The following is a 15407-nucleotide window of genomic DNA, read 5'->3' on the forward strand; positions in this document are numbered from 1 at the left end:
TATTTTCTTTAGATTTGGTTGTTTTCATTGTATATGTATATTATTGCACTCTAGTATTCAAGAATCTTAATATTCCATAACATACAACTGAAAGTGTTTGTTCATACAATTTAGGAACCAGAAGGTGTTTGTTGGGTTCAAGAATATATACATTCTATATCATATACACATTCTGTTCGAACTTTACATAGTAATTGTACTTTTAGCTCAATGATTCTTTAAGAATGTTTTATGTTGGATTGTTCTCATTGTTATTTGTGATTTTTTTTTATTAATGATTAAACTCCATGATATGACATATAATTGTTTTTTTAGTATCTTGATTACAGCTTCAATTATATTTGTTAACATATCATTAAACATTTATAATATTTCCAATAGAAGTACTGAACAATTTCCTAACCATTATTTATGTTTTATTCCAAAAAATTTGATAATCGTAGCTACAAGATATATCCATTTTGTAGATTATGGGATACAAAAGTCCATATTCTCTCTACTGCGATGAAATTCGAGGCATGAAACTTTGATAATTGGCATTGACACATAAATGATTCATTCCTTAAGAATACTATGCAATAAGTATATTATTATGTTAAAATACTCAACAGATAATGGTATATTCTGGTAGAATAACATACAATAGAATGTTGAGATTTTGGCCAGCGAGTGCATGTAAATCTAGGGTTTCAAATTCCATTCTTCTCGCAACTTAGATCTGCCATAATATATTCTTTGTATTCTCTCATATTTTATGTATTCCACAAGAATATATAAAGTGATAGTTAATTGCAAGTAACATATTTTTAACAATTGTTAGTTTTTTTTATTGTATTTGTGATAGAAATGGTTGGAATAACGAGTTGAAGACTCAATAATGTTGAAGAATGAATAAAGTTTGATCACACTCACATTTTAATAATGTTCTTATTTTTTAAGAATTTTATTCATTTTTGTTGATATTCTTTTTAGAATATGTATAATTATATTAAAATGTATAAGACTTTTAGTCTGTAAGAATATGGATGAATTTATATTTAAGTTCGGATGTATAAGAATATATTACAATGTTGTTATTTTTCAACCTCGAATTCAAAAAATTTATTATTCTTTGATAATATTCTAATAGAATAAAATTCTGAAGGAGCATCATTCTAACAAAAAAAAATATTCTGACAGAATAAAAGCAGTTATGTTTACAAATTACATTAGAATTATAAAAAAAATCAAGATTCTAAAATTAGGGGAAATAATTATCCCTAAAAATCCGAAAATTTCCTTTTATAATTATAGTTAATTATTCAAAATACATTTTTGCTAGAATTTTTGTGATTACATGGTACATCCTATCCAATTGTAGTATCATACACTCTCAAATCATGTCCATTGATTAATTCCATCAATTGGTCAAGATCTGTGTATTTTGACACACAATAGTTAGTAAAAACAAAATAACATAAGCCTATATATATATATATATATACATACATATATATATATATATATATATATATATATATATATATATATATATATATATATTAACTTCAACTCTTTTCTTTCATCTTTAGGCAGACTTTTTCGTGTTGGCACACGGTCTGTGATAAATCAAGACCGACATTGATAAACGACCACCCATGAAACATCTCTCACACAGGCGCCCAAAAAAATAACTATATGTTACATACTTTTATTATGTGTTCAATATTCTTCGTTTAAGAAAATAATTTTATGGGCCCAAAACATTATAAGTGACCTATCAAAAGAGGAAAATGATATGAAAAAGAGGAAAAGGATATGAAAAAGGAAAATAAATCATCTCCTTATTAATTTATGGAAGCAACTATTCACCCCTTAAAGTTATTAATACCTATGGTCCTAATGGAAAGAAAACATTGATTTTTTTATGGAATCATCATATCTCTCTTTTTACTCCTATGAAAGGAATTTGATTTTATGAATCTTGTTTTACTACTTAATTTTGATTAGTTTATTTAGGATTTAATAATAGTTTCTATATTATCTTATTATCTAGATTAATTTGGTTGTGTGATTTTGTTTGAAATCAATATTTTGTTTTTTATTTTGATTATGTAATATGTCTAAGTGTACTTAATCTTCAATATATTGATTATTTTTCATTGATTTAAAATTTTAATTTTTTTAGGCTCACTTAATCATATTATGAAATTTAATTGTTTTAAAATTAGAATATACTTTATTTTACAAGTTCGGGCTAGCCCACTTGGCTAACACGAATGTTCTAATCTAATTAGTAACTAGAAGATCTTGGGTTCAATCCAATGCAAATATACTCATCACTAACAACTCTAATATGAATATCATATCATCACCACACTCCCTACCACTAAACACACTACTTCATCTAATTTTTTAATTAAATTTAATACGAATATACATTAAAACACACACACACACACACACACACACACACACACATATATATATATATATATATATATATATATATATATATATATATATATATATATATATATATATACTAATAAGTGATTTAATGGTCAAGTAAATAATTATACAAATAAGTGATTTAATAATAATAATAATAACAATAATAATAATAATAATAATAACAATAATAAATTACTTAATTAAATAGGAAATATAAATCCAAGGTTTAATTTGTCACTTTAGAAACTATCTATGTTAAAGGATTTTTGATCAGGGGGTGCTTTCTGCCAATAGATTGTATCTAAAGGATCAAAGTTGATAAGACTTGAGAAGGTATGTCTTCCTCCCCAACAAAAGGACGTAGCTCATAGGAGCTCTTTTTCTTAGTTTCCATCCTTCAAATTGGGATTCATTCGAAAGCAAATTTATTTTAACCTCAAATTCTAAAAAGTTCTTTTAATGTAATAAGACAAAACAAGTTGTGATCCTTTTCTAGCAACCTTTTCAACGGTCAAAATGAGCAATCCAACATCATTAGTCGTTTACTTTCCTGATGGGCACCATTGACACTTTCCTGATGGGCACCATTGACGACCACGAGCACGAGGGTTTGAGCTAGTGTGCATGAGCGACGGTCGTGGTCAGCTAGACCACGAGACCTACTGTGGTTCGTATACCATATGGTCTTAGTTGTTGCAGTGAATGAAAAATTGGGTTCGGACTTTTTTTCATAGCATGTAGTTTTATTTGGGTTTTGATTTTTTTGCTATTTATTTGCTTATTTGTTGTTAAAGTAATTTTTAAAGTTTAAAGTGAAAAAGTGTAGAAATATACAACAATTTTTTTCATTAATACATACCAATTATCTTTTATTTATAATGATTCTATAACATCCTGGTTTTTTCAACCTAATTTTTTTTAATTTTTTTTATTTATATATCATAGTATAATTACATTTAGCGGAAACATCTTGTGAATGCGCGTGTATACAATTGAATATTGTCATTCTCACGAACCAATGAGGTGCCTGAAATACATTTATAACAAACGCGCCCCACCCAAACTACATTATAGGCCCCGCCCAAACTACCTTATGGGCATCGGACAACCTACTTAATGTGCCCCGACCAACATATGTAATGGGCCTCGCCTAAACTACATGACAGCCCCACCCGACATACATAACCACACATTAACTTCTACTGATACATGCACTTAGAGGTTATACCATTGGCTCTACTATACTACTAACGCCTGAGGGATATCTCTCCGGTGTCGTGGGTGATGCGACGAATGAGTATTAACCTATAATACTTTAACATAGTAACTTCTACGATGATATTGTAATGAAAGCTAGATCTTTCACTAATCCTAATGAATACCAAGAGTTCTATGAAATAAGGATCATCTAGGTTCGACAGTTGGGAGGCAGGACCATTTCGGCATATAGCCTTTCTTAATCTAAAAACCAAGCCAGTGTGGCCGTTCTAGAAACCTTTACCGTAAGTAGATCAATTAGTATTATAACTGAAATTATTGATAAATCTTATTTATGTAGCAATAAGATCGACTATATATATATATATATATATATATATATATATATATATATATATATATATATATATATATATATATATATATAAGTTACACTAGAAGTGTAGCATAACTTACAGAATGTTCCTAGCAAAAATTCAAAAAGTTTCGGGCATGAATTTGAATACCGAGCACTTCTATATACTCGACTCACTGCCTCATAGCTTCTCTAAAGTAGTTGGGAATTTATAGATAAAAAGTCCAAGAGACACGAAGGAGTTTCAAAGAGGTTGTGGTGGAAAGGTATGAATGAAATGAATTAAAATCATCACCAATTTATAGCTAATTTTGGGATGCATGCCAAGTACACCGTCAGGTGTGCATGACCCACTTGGTTCGGGGTGCTGACATGGCTCCATGTAAAAAGTGACACATGGTGAAATCTGTGGAGTGTCAGTGAACACCGCACATATGGTTTGTGCATGCGGCTGCACATAAATATTTCTGATTTCTTAAAATTTCTTATATTCTCTGTACGAGTTCTGTTTTCGATGGGTTTTATATCCACACATAGTTATTGACGAGAGCTACAACTTTCATTTAAACTCTGTCGGCTACTTTTAACTTTATTTTTAAAACTTTATTGTTAACAGGCTTAGACTGTTAAAACCTGTATAAAAAATCGCAACCCTCTCATACAATATTCGTTCTTGACTGTCTTGATATCGACGAAATCATATAGGCGAGATATACAACTCTCATTTAGATTGTTTTTCCTAATAATTGACCGATCTCTATTTCGGTTTCTGTATCATATACTACTAGGATGAAACTTCAAAAAATCATAACTTCCTCTTGTGAAGTCATATTCAGACGTTCTCACAATGCATGCTCTCGGTTTTACGATTACTATGACCTTCATGTAAAACTATTTACCCTAAATAGTCATCAAGCAAAACGTCTATTTATGTGCATAGTCAATTATACTATAATGTGAAAAATAGGGTGTTACATATTTGCATCTAAAAGGCTGTAAAGAAGTATGCGGAACATGTGAATTTTTGTTTAGGTCTAACCATAAGTTCACCTTGGGGTTACAGTATGGCTAGATCTGTCCATACCTAAAATTGTACCTTCTAGTTGTTTTGACAATTGAATAACAAGATTTATATTTATGATTTTTATAAATTATGTACCTTTATGTTGTTACAACAAGTACCTAAGGATGAACTCAATATTCCAGGGCTAAAACTCCTATTAATCAAGTAAAGAAGTGTTTGTTTGACTTGCCCCCATACGAATGTGATGACATCAATTTTTCATGATGTGGACCCCCATCCTATTGTACCATATGGACAAAAAATGATATTGGTGCATGGATGGTTGGGTTTCACAAGGATAGAAAATACTAGTAGACAATAGTAATTCAATAAAAATCTTTGCTTGAGGACTACTTTCGAACATTATCATAATCAAACAAAGGAAGAATGTAATGTGTGACATCAACTATTGTTAGTCTCAGTACTAGGAAACTATCCTGATAAGCATTAATTTTATAAGATTGATAAATTCAGCAGATATCAATAAGACAGTAATAATCAATGACAAGTAATTAAACAACAAGATGAATCAAACGTATGTCGAATGATTAATATGCTCTACCTCAGAAGAATTCAATGTGAATTGCTACCGTAGAGATGTGCTAGCATTACAATACTTGATATGAAAAATAATCAAAAAGCATTAAAAATATAATGTATGCATGCACTATATATAAGTAAACCCTAAAACTAAACATGGTTGGACAGGCCCAAACAACGAGTGCAAAATGGACCGAACCACTAAGACCCAATGGCGCAACCCTTTAAACTCAACAATATCCCCCATTTGCACCAATTGAGGTGAGAGATCACATTGGTTGAGTGGGAGCAGATGAATTCACGATCTTGAACAACTTCGGTATTATTGCAAGCAGAGTTTGTCGAAAGTGAATATACCACAGAAGCATGTCCGTAAATAACTTCTTATCTGCATCACTGTTCTGGTCACACCGATATATGATTTCAAGAATGTGTTCTAAGCACGTGGTGGAGAACAAGTGTTTATCAGCCAGAGAGAACAAACACCTTTGACCTTCACCCCTTGTGAACAAAATGGTGTAAAATCGTCACTTGCCTTCCCGATCGGCTTTATAATGGCTTCTTTCTGATTGCATAGGCAACCTCCTGATCCATTTTCGCCACTTCAAGAATAAAGCAGACCAGCATCCGCTTGATATGATCAATAATAGGCCCATATTCTTGTTTATTGGTCAACAAAATGCTGTTCAAAAGAATCCGATCATGGGGATTTAAGTTCGGTAGATCAGTAAGGGTGATCTCATGAACCGAGTCGCTTGAGCCTCGTGTCACCTTGAGCTTGACATTTATAAATTTCCTAGCTGAAGTGGGTTTCAATACCTTCATAGTTGTGATCTTCTGATTGCTCCAAGTGAGGTATTGCAATTGAGATAAAGGAAGATAAAATTCGATCTAGTCTCGATCAAACTTTGGATCAGGAGAGGGGATAGGAACAGTTAAATCAAAACAATGAAATATGAATGCTTTTCGGGTAATGGGCATATCGAACTGAGCATCCTTGGAATTTTAAAGATCGAAGGACAGAATCGGCTCAAGCCAATGCGTGCTTGGGGATTCGGTAGCCTTTTTCATAATATTTTCCATTGACGACAAAGGAAATAAGGACTTCTTTCATTCTAGGGCCTCATACGCTTCTTGTTCCTTCTTATCTTTTTCAACGTCTTCATCATCGTTTTTAAGCTTCTCGGTGCGTTCTTGATTACTGTATTTAAGTTTTGGATTTACAGGTTCAGTGGCTTCACCTTGAATTACATCTTCAATAATTACATCATCTTCAACAACAACTTTGTTCTTATGTTTGTACTTGAAACTGACCGAAGCTACATTAACCTTCGGTTCAGCTGTGACTTTCTGTTGGAGAACCTTATCTCCCCCTTGTTTTGGAGGGACATCAGTCTCCGAAACACCCTCAATCCGGCTAAGGATGTCCAAAGCTGGTCTCAATTTCTCAACCAGGTGACGAAGAGTAATTATTGTAATAACCGGATCATGGGCGTCCAAAATATGTAAAAGAATAGAGTAGATGATACCAACGTTGCTCTGAATGACAGCTCACTATGACTTGAGCTCATCATTATCTTTTTGAATGTGGGTGAGCTGGTGAGCTTGAGTTTGTACCTGAGATGTGCTAAGAGCCAGCTCATCTCGAAGTTTGTTTTCCAGGGTGATATGATTATGCAGTTTGTCAAAATGAGAAGAGATGGTGGACATAAGTTTAGTCTAATTAGTCTTCAGCGAATCACGCAGCACCTCAAACTTTTGTTGCTCACCCTGAAGAGACTGTGAAAGAGATTCAATTGCAGAGTTGACCTTGTTCGCATTGGTTTCAGCAGCCCCTTTGAGAGAATCTAGAAAAATCTGAGACTCATCAATAATATGAGCGAGATTGTCAGATGCAGTTTTGCATGACAAGGTTGAGGCATCCACCTCCTTAGTCACTTGATTGATCGACTCATCATGATGCTTGATAGATGTTTCAATGAGAGATTTGACAGCAACGTCCGTATAAGCAGATGATGAGGAAGAAGAGGCTGAAGCGAGCAATGTGTCAAGTTTGGCGTTAAGGTCCTTGAATTGCCTCTTAGTAAGGGGAACATCATCATCTTCATCGCTTTGAACCCGATATGGACTGAAATATACTGAATCAAATTCTATATCGGCTCCACCAAAAACTGGATCTGAGTCGGTCGAGTGAGGTGGGGATAAAGCTTTTAATGTGAGAAGGATGGTGAGACCTTCGATAGTTTCCCCTGTATTAGATACGTTGACAATAACCGGAGGTTCGATTGTAGTGGTTGTGGTGGTTGCTAGTGTAATGACCGGAGGCGTAAGTGGAACTGTTGAAGCAGTTGGTGGTGTGGAAATAGGTTGTGAAGCAAGCGATGGTGGAAGTGGTGCAATCGAAATGGGCATAGTAGTATGTGGTGGAGAAAGAGGAGGAGTTGGAATAGATTTATTACTATGTACCTCAGGAGATGGGGACCGAGGAGGTGAATTTCCTCTTGGTGAGCTTTCAAGATGAACGGGTTCGGCTTCAATGGACTTCGGTTGATCTTGATCTGACGGAACATAAACCGAATCAGTGGAAGAGGAAGCCTTCGGTCTCTTGGCAATCTTCTTAGCTTTTTATGGGAAGGAGAAGATTCTATTTCTTGTTTTCTCTTTTTAGGCGTGGCCACTTGAGATGATTGACCTTCGGCTTCCTTTTTATTGTGTTCTGGTTTTTATTCTCTATTTTCCGGTTTTCCAACAACTTCCAAGGTACTTTGCATTTCTAGAGTAAGTTGTCGTGGCCCTGATGGTGTTAGTTTTCTATAATCAGTCGTAACATGGCTTTCACTTGAAACAAATCTGGACATCGTTTTAGGAATTGACCCAATGAACAAGAATTTCATGGGGTCAGAGACGATGATTTTGGTGGTGTGAAAAGTGGCGATTAAAGACTGCATCGCATCCGCCATGATGGGAATCTAAAAATGCTTAATGGTTGTACGAGTAACCAGCGTCCAGAAGCATCCACACGAAATTTCAGAGTGTTTGGACGACGAATTGAGGCTCTAAACCAGTTGAGACCAAATAAGTGAGCCATAATCCAGATTGATTCCATGATAAAGACCATAAAGAATGGTCATGAAGCCTTTGCTGGCACCATCAGACCCAGCAATCCTTTCGGCTAATCCCTTGAAGATGAGGGTGAAAAGACGATTCCATTGTGGTGGTAAGCAATATTTCTTGAACTTTGTCATCGTGGTAAGGACATCGGTGTACCCCTTGTCATAAAACATAGTGAATAGCTGGGTAGTGGTGATGAAATCATGAGAGATGATAGAGGCGTCTGAAGCAAGCCCTAGCAGAGAACAGAAGCAAGCTTTTGAGACAGAGGTTTTGTGATTGAAGATGTCAAAAAAGATCCGTTCCTTGAGTTTATCGTAACCAGCAAATGAATAGACTTGTGAAAGCAGTGGCATTGGAACATATTCAACCTGCATGATAGCGATCACTAGTGGGGAATACTTGAGACATTCGACCACATGAAGCATGTATGAATCATAGACGAAGAGATTCAGTTCGATAATAAGATTTTTATTTGGTTTGATGGTCAAAAGAGATGAGGTAGCAGTTTGTTCTTGTACGGATGATGATTCTTCTATTGTTGTAGATAGGAAGAAGATGAATAGTTAAAAATCGTCTGTTGTATTCATGACAGAGCATGGAGGTGGAAAGGAGGTACAGGAAGTGTGAGAAACCCTTTTCTACCGTTTCCAAGAGAGAAAAAGAATCAGTTGTGATTATGATACGGTCCCCTAAAACGGCGCCTGAAAAAGCACGATTTGACAACTTGGTTTCCCTAGATATACATCACCAGGCGTGGGTTTAGGAAGCATTTCAAATTCACGCGCCCATTGCAATTATTATTCAATGAATCAACTTGAAATCTTATCTTGTTACCGCCTTATCATTTCCAAAAACGATTCAAATTTCGTTACCAGTGGACACTGATCCATTCTCTTCAAATAGCTGATGAGGTTCGCTTCTTAATTTAGTGTACCACCAGAGAGTGACAACCGAACCATCAATTATGCAAATTTGCCATTATTACCATGAACAAGAATTGAGAAAATCATAAAGATATTTGTGCAAGAGTGTGCCAATAGAAAAGAAATAAATCAAATTATTTGTGGGATTTAAGTGATGTCTAGATGGACACAAAACTATGGATCCTGGGCACGAGTCGCTTCTTTCAAGATCAAGAGAGACCTAGAAGTGTTTGTGTGGTATCACGTTGAATTACGATCAATGTTTTATTAAGAAACATTGAAAGGCTTATTTTCAAATTTTGGCTACAACAGGTGGCTTAGCTTCAACCGAACTTCAGCACTTGACATAAGACCGAAAGTTGGTTGAAGTACCTATGAGACCAATGTGGCCTATAAAACAAGTAGTTTTGAATAAATTTCAGTGACTTGGTGATTTTAATAGAAATCTCAAAAGCAAAAAAAACTGGACCTTTTTGGGAAGAAAAGTGTTGGTATTTAGACACTTACATAAAGATCTCTCAAAAATGAAAAACAACATTTCTTAGTACATTCCATCAAAGGGAATTCGTTAAAACTTGGGTGAAAACTAGAACATATTATTGTTCACAGTCAATTCATTATGGGTGTTGGATTTTGGGTCTCACTTAGCACGTGCTAAACGAAACTATGATCATTAACACAGAAGTTGTGTAACCATAAACCTCAGTGGTAAAGACTGAGAGTCTCAAGGGTTACGATAATGAACCGAACTGAGATGGAGAATAGTGAAGAGATGGCTAAAGAACCGAAAGTACCTCTGCTATACGAAAATAACCAAGCAGTTAACTCATTACTCAATATGAGAAGAGTAAGGTAGCTCATGACTTAAGTGAATTTGACAGCCTTATTGGGAAGAAACGATTTGTGTATATCTATCACACCCCAAAACCGGAACGGCGGAAACGTTCTGGGGTGGATGACATCATGTCAAGTATCACAACATATGTAGTATAGTAATCAAAGTAGAACAACCATTGCATTAATAGTAATAGTTTTACATAGTTTACATTACATAGAAACATCAAAGTAATACAAGTAATGATATAGGTGCAACTTGGTACTAAACTGTGTTCACCCAAAGCTCCTAAGATGTACCTGTTTGTTGTTGACCTAAGAATACAAGTTATTTAAAAGCGAGTATCAACATTTTTATAAATGCTGGTAAGTTCATAAGTATTTAGTGTCATTTTACTCAAATAACTTTATAAAAGTAGTAGTTTAGAAACAACAGTGTATTAAAGTCCTTTCCAGAAAATCCTATATTTTCTAATTAAAAGTAGTCTTCTACCAAGACCCAACAGTGTTATGTTCTAAAGAGTATTTTCCCTAAAATATTATCATTACCAAAACACGGTATTTGATTTTAAAGGAAGTAGAAGGATATCACAAGTAAAAACATTAGGGAAAATAACGTATGCCTCAGTAGGAAATGTTGCTGACTATGGGAAAAGAAATCATAGACTCCAAGAGAGTATCGAATGAACGACACGCCTGACTCAGTCTAACGAGAGGAGACACAGGCCCCAGATAGTATCAAATGAATGATACGTCTACAAAGGTCTAAAAACAGTGAATACAGTGTTAATTCCCTTTACCTTAAGGCCATAAATTTTAAGGTAACCCCGAGATACTGATAACCATACTGATAGACACTAAAGAACTTGACGCCCTACAAGCGTTGGAAAGAATGTGACATTTGTCACCCTTGGCTTGGTAGGCCGTGGACTGTAGCTAGCAGTCAGGGTGTGGGGGTGTCAATCCCGTATAGGTCTATACACACAATGCCCGTTCTCCCTACAGGAGACTTTGGTTACCAACTAGACAACGGAGAAGGCCCTATCCTGAAGATGCATCTCGTATAGTGAGATCTTATGTAAAATACTTGACTAGTGATAGAGACTCACAACTGAACCGACCGACGTAAACCTATATGTCTATGCTTGTATAGATAATATATAACTAATGATCAAACGACCTTCGGCCAAATATCCGATCCCACCAGACCACATCTCAACGAAGAAATGGAAACAGGGCGAACTAGTCTTCCTAAGTCCTTTAAACGTTATTTATATAACTATACAAGCACATGCATACATTTAACTAAGTAGAAGCATCTAACGAAGTTGAAGTGTTAGCAAGTAGAAGCGTATCGTGAAGTAGAAGCGTATCGTAAAGTAGAAGCATGTCATGAAGTAGAAGTGTATCGTGAAGTAGAAGCATTAATAAGTAGAAGCGTATTACGAAGTAAAAGCGTATCACGAAGTAAAAGCGTATCACGATGTAAAAGCATTACGAAGTAGTAGCATTAACTAAGTGGACGTATAACGAATCAGTAGTATCTAACAAAGTAGGAGTATAAAAATATGGAAGAAAGCTTTGGAGAACCTTTATACTTAATAGAATCATGACTTGGTAATATTTTGTAAAATAAGTTTGAAAACCTTTAGAAATCCTTTGAAAACCTTTCATAAACTAGTTCTAAATGAAACTTTGATAAAACATTGTAGGTAAAGAAATCCTTTGTTTAAAATACAGCTGTAGCTGAATATGAAGTAAAACATACAACGCGAGAGACAATTTGAGAAAAGTCTTTGAACAAGTAAAGATGTTTTGAAAAAAACATTTATAGTATCATACTTGGTAAAACAGTTGACAGTGTAATAATTCCTTGTGCATGCGGGTTATTAATCACATGTGATTGATATGATAACTAGCATGTTTTAACTTGTATCCCCCCCATAAAAGCATGTAAAAGCATTTAAAAGGTTATTTCAGGGGTATGCACTCACCTGTTGTAAGTGGATCCAACGAAGGTGCCGGTTGGGTGCTCGGTGTCAAGTAAAGACTTGAACACACTTAGTGACCTATTAACATATGATGACATATGTTTACATACAATTAGTAAATATAATACTAATTAAACACGTATATGCATCCTGAAGTGTGGAAAACACTTTGATTAAGTGTTAGGGGTGTCTCGAGTAAAATCTATGGGTATGTATGGCCTAGATAGGGAGTTTACTCTTCAAGAGTAAACTATTTATAGAGTTCACGGCCCTAAGACCAACTCCCGATGAGTTTACATCCGTAAAATCACGGTGGGGGTGTTATAGGATGCTAAATGGTCTTATCTCACTCATAGAATCAGGCTAGGTCAAAATATAAGGCATAGGAATGGGTTTAAGGCAACAAATGGACCATTTGAGGAGTTTACAGCCCTAAAAAAGGAGTGTAAGCTCCTAGATGCACATTCCATTGGTGTATTAGGGTCTTAAATGGTAGGAAATAAAGTTCTAAGCATTATTCCAAGTCAAATGGGGGTGTTAGGGCATTATTTGGCCAACTTTTGGGAGATTATGGCCCATGGACCAATCCTAGGGGGGGTTTATGGCCATAAACTCTTACTTCCTTGGTTTAATTGATGTTTAATGCATTTACTTCAATGGGGGTTGCTTCTAGACATTTTCCAAGGCCATAGGAGGTGTTTGAGGGCATTTGTAACACCTTAAAAGGTGTTCACGGCCTATGAAGAGGGGTTTACGGTCCAAGATTGTTCTTGGGCTGTAAACTCATGTTTACTCTCCATATCTTAAGGTTTTGGTGTTCTAAGTTCGAAGGTGTAAGTCCACCAGTCATATCTAAGCCCTAAGGGTAGTTTAGAGGGGTTTTGGGGCTTAAAAACCCCACTTAAGGGTGTTCACGGTCCAAGAGTGTTCTTGGGCTGTAAACACATAACTTGGCCCTATCTGATGTCCTAAACACGAATTTGTATGTTAACTAAGCTACACAACAAGTTAGGATAGATTACTTACTAGTTTGGGGCTCGAAATAGGCGTTTTTGGCTCGAAAACAAGTTGTAGAGAGAGAGAGAGTGTGTAGAGAGAGAGTGGAAAGAGTGTGAATGGAGTCCACTACCCCTTATATAGGGGTTGGAGTTGGGGTTCAGTGTAAATCTACCCGATATTGCTGTTAACTGGGGCTTTTTGGTCGCACCCGATTAAACGGTTGAATTTTGACTTGGTTGAATCTAAAAAGTTTTAAGGGCATTTTGTGGGTGTTTCTAATTTGTTTCAACCCTTATCAAGTCATTATAAAAGTCCCACATTAATTAACCTCTTCCAAAAGGTTAACGGACAGTTTAATAAAACGAGGCTTATTAACGGAAAGAGGGGTTAAATATGACAGAATAAATTTCGGGTTGTCACATCATTCCCCCGTTAGAGGGAATTTCGTCCCAAAATTCAGGTTTAGGCCAGGAAGTAGGTATGAATGACTGAGTAATGAGATGAAGGTACTTCCTATTAGGCTGGTCCTCGCACTCCCAATTGAACTCTGGCCTTTGCTTGGCGTTCTAACAAAACCTCACTTACGGGACGCGGATTCCATCTCGTGCCGTTAGCGATTCCTACTGGTTCGTCTACAATGTTAGGGTTCCCAATGGTTTCTATCAAGATGAGTGGGATACAAAGAGCGATGTCGGGCAACCGCTTATCTAGTCTAAGAAGTGGATTGATTTGAGGTGAAACTTGTGGAATTTCTAAATGTAGTAGTGGTCTGACGAGGGTTGGACCAATCTCTGTAAAGAATCTCGGATGGTCCTAAGCTCTCGGAAGGGTAGAGCTTTTCAGTACTTAGAACATAGTGTACTTCTATGGCAAGATCATCACTGGCGTAATCGTCATTCCGAAGTTCCAAACGTTCTCTCTCATACTCGAAGTGTAGTCTTTCTGGTTGGTTCTTAGAAAGCTTGGGTTGTCCTTGGACTCGTGTTTCTACTATTGATTGGCTCTTCGAGGTTTTCCGGATCATCGGATGGATTGCATGCCTACGCGTATCTATTTGCTGTAGGGTGGCTACCTCAATCTTGTGCAAAATGAATCTGCACTTCTGATTCTTGAGATGTTTTTAACGAAAACGCTCAAGGTCGGGGAGATAGGGTTTCACCAGTCGAGTGTTGGACTATCTCGAGAGGTGGTTCTACTATTTTTGTGAGAGATAGTATTCGTGGAACACCTAGTAGTCCAAATGAATCTCTAAGACGTGTCCTATTCTCCAATGCGTTGGTTTATTTTAGTGCGGAAAGCACGTGCTCTTGTATAACCCATCGACTAACACCTAGACTGGTGTTAAATCTATAATCCCTTCGGGATCTGGGTTATAAGGCTTAACGCAACCTACTCTCACACTTTATTCAAGTATCTTGGCTGCGGAGGTTATCCTATGGTTCTCGGTATTCTAGTGTTCGCTTCGGAGAATGTAGTTTATCGTCTACAGGGTGACGGTGATTTCCTCCATGCGAGAGGGCGGAGGGTCCTAGGCACTACTCGTCGGTAACGGGGTGAACGAAGTGCCTGAGTAGTGTGAACATCTTCTGCAACTACTCTTCCGAAGGTTCTGAGTTCTCTCGTTTTAGGCCAAATCTAGTAAGTATAGGGTTCCATCACTCAGAACTTTAATCTCCTCATCCACTCTTCTCAGAGTTTAACTTATCATAGCTTCCAGGGTTATGGGATATTCGTTGAGATGCTTAATTCGTGGGATTAAGCATGAGTGGATGGTCGCAGTCAATGTCCTTGACTCTTACGACTCAGATTTCTTTACCAACTGAGGGTGTTAGCTACTATGTTGGCTTAACCAGGATGACAACAATCTTTGGATTTGTGGTCATTATAGTAGCTGATGAGATTTAAACTAGCCTTTAATCTATAAAGATCGATTAGAT

This window comes from Lactuca saligna, chromosome 5 (genome assembly GCF_052625555.1).
Source record: "Lactuca saligna cultivar CGN05327 chromosome 5, ASM5262555v1, whole genome shotgun sequence".
In the NCBI taxonomy this organism is placed as follows: Eukaryota; Viridiplantae; Streptophyta; class Magnoliopsida; order Asterales; family Asteraceae; genus Lactuca; species Lactuca saligna.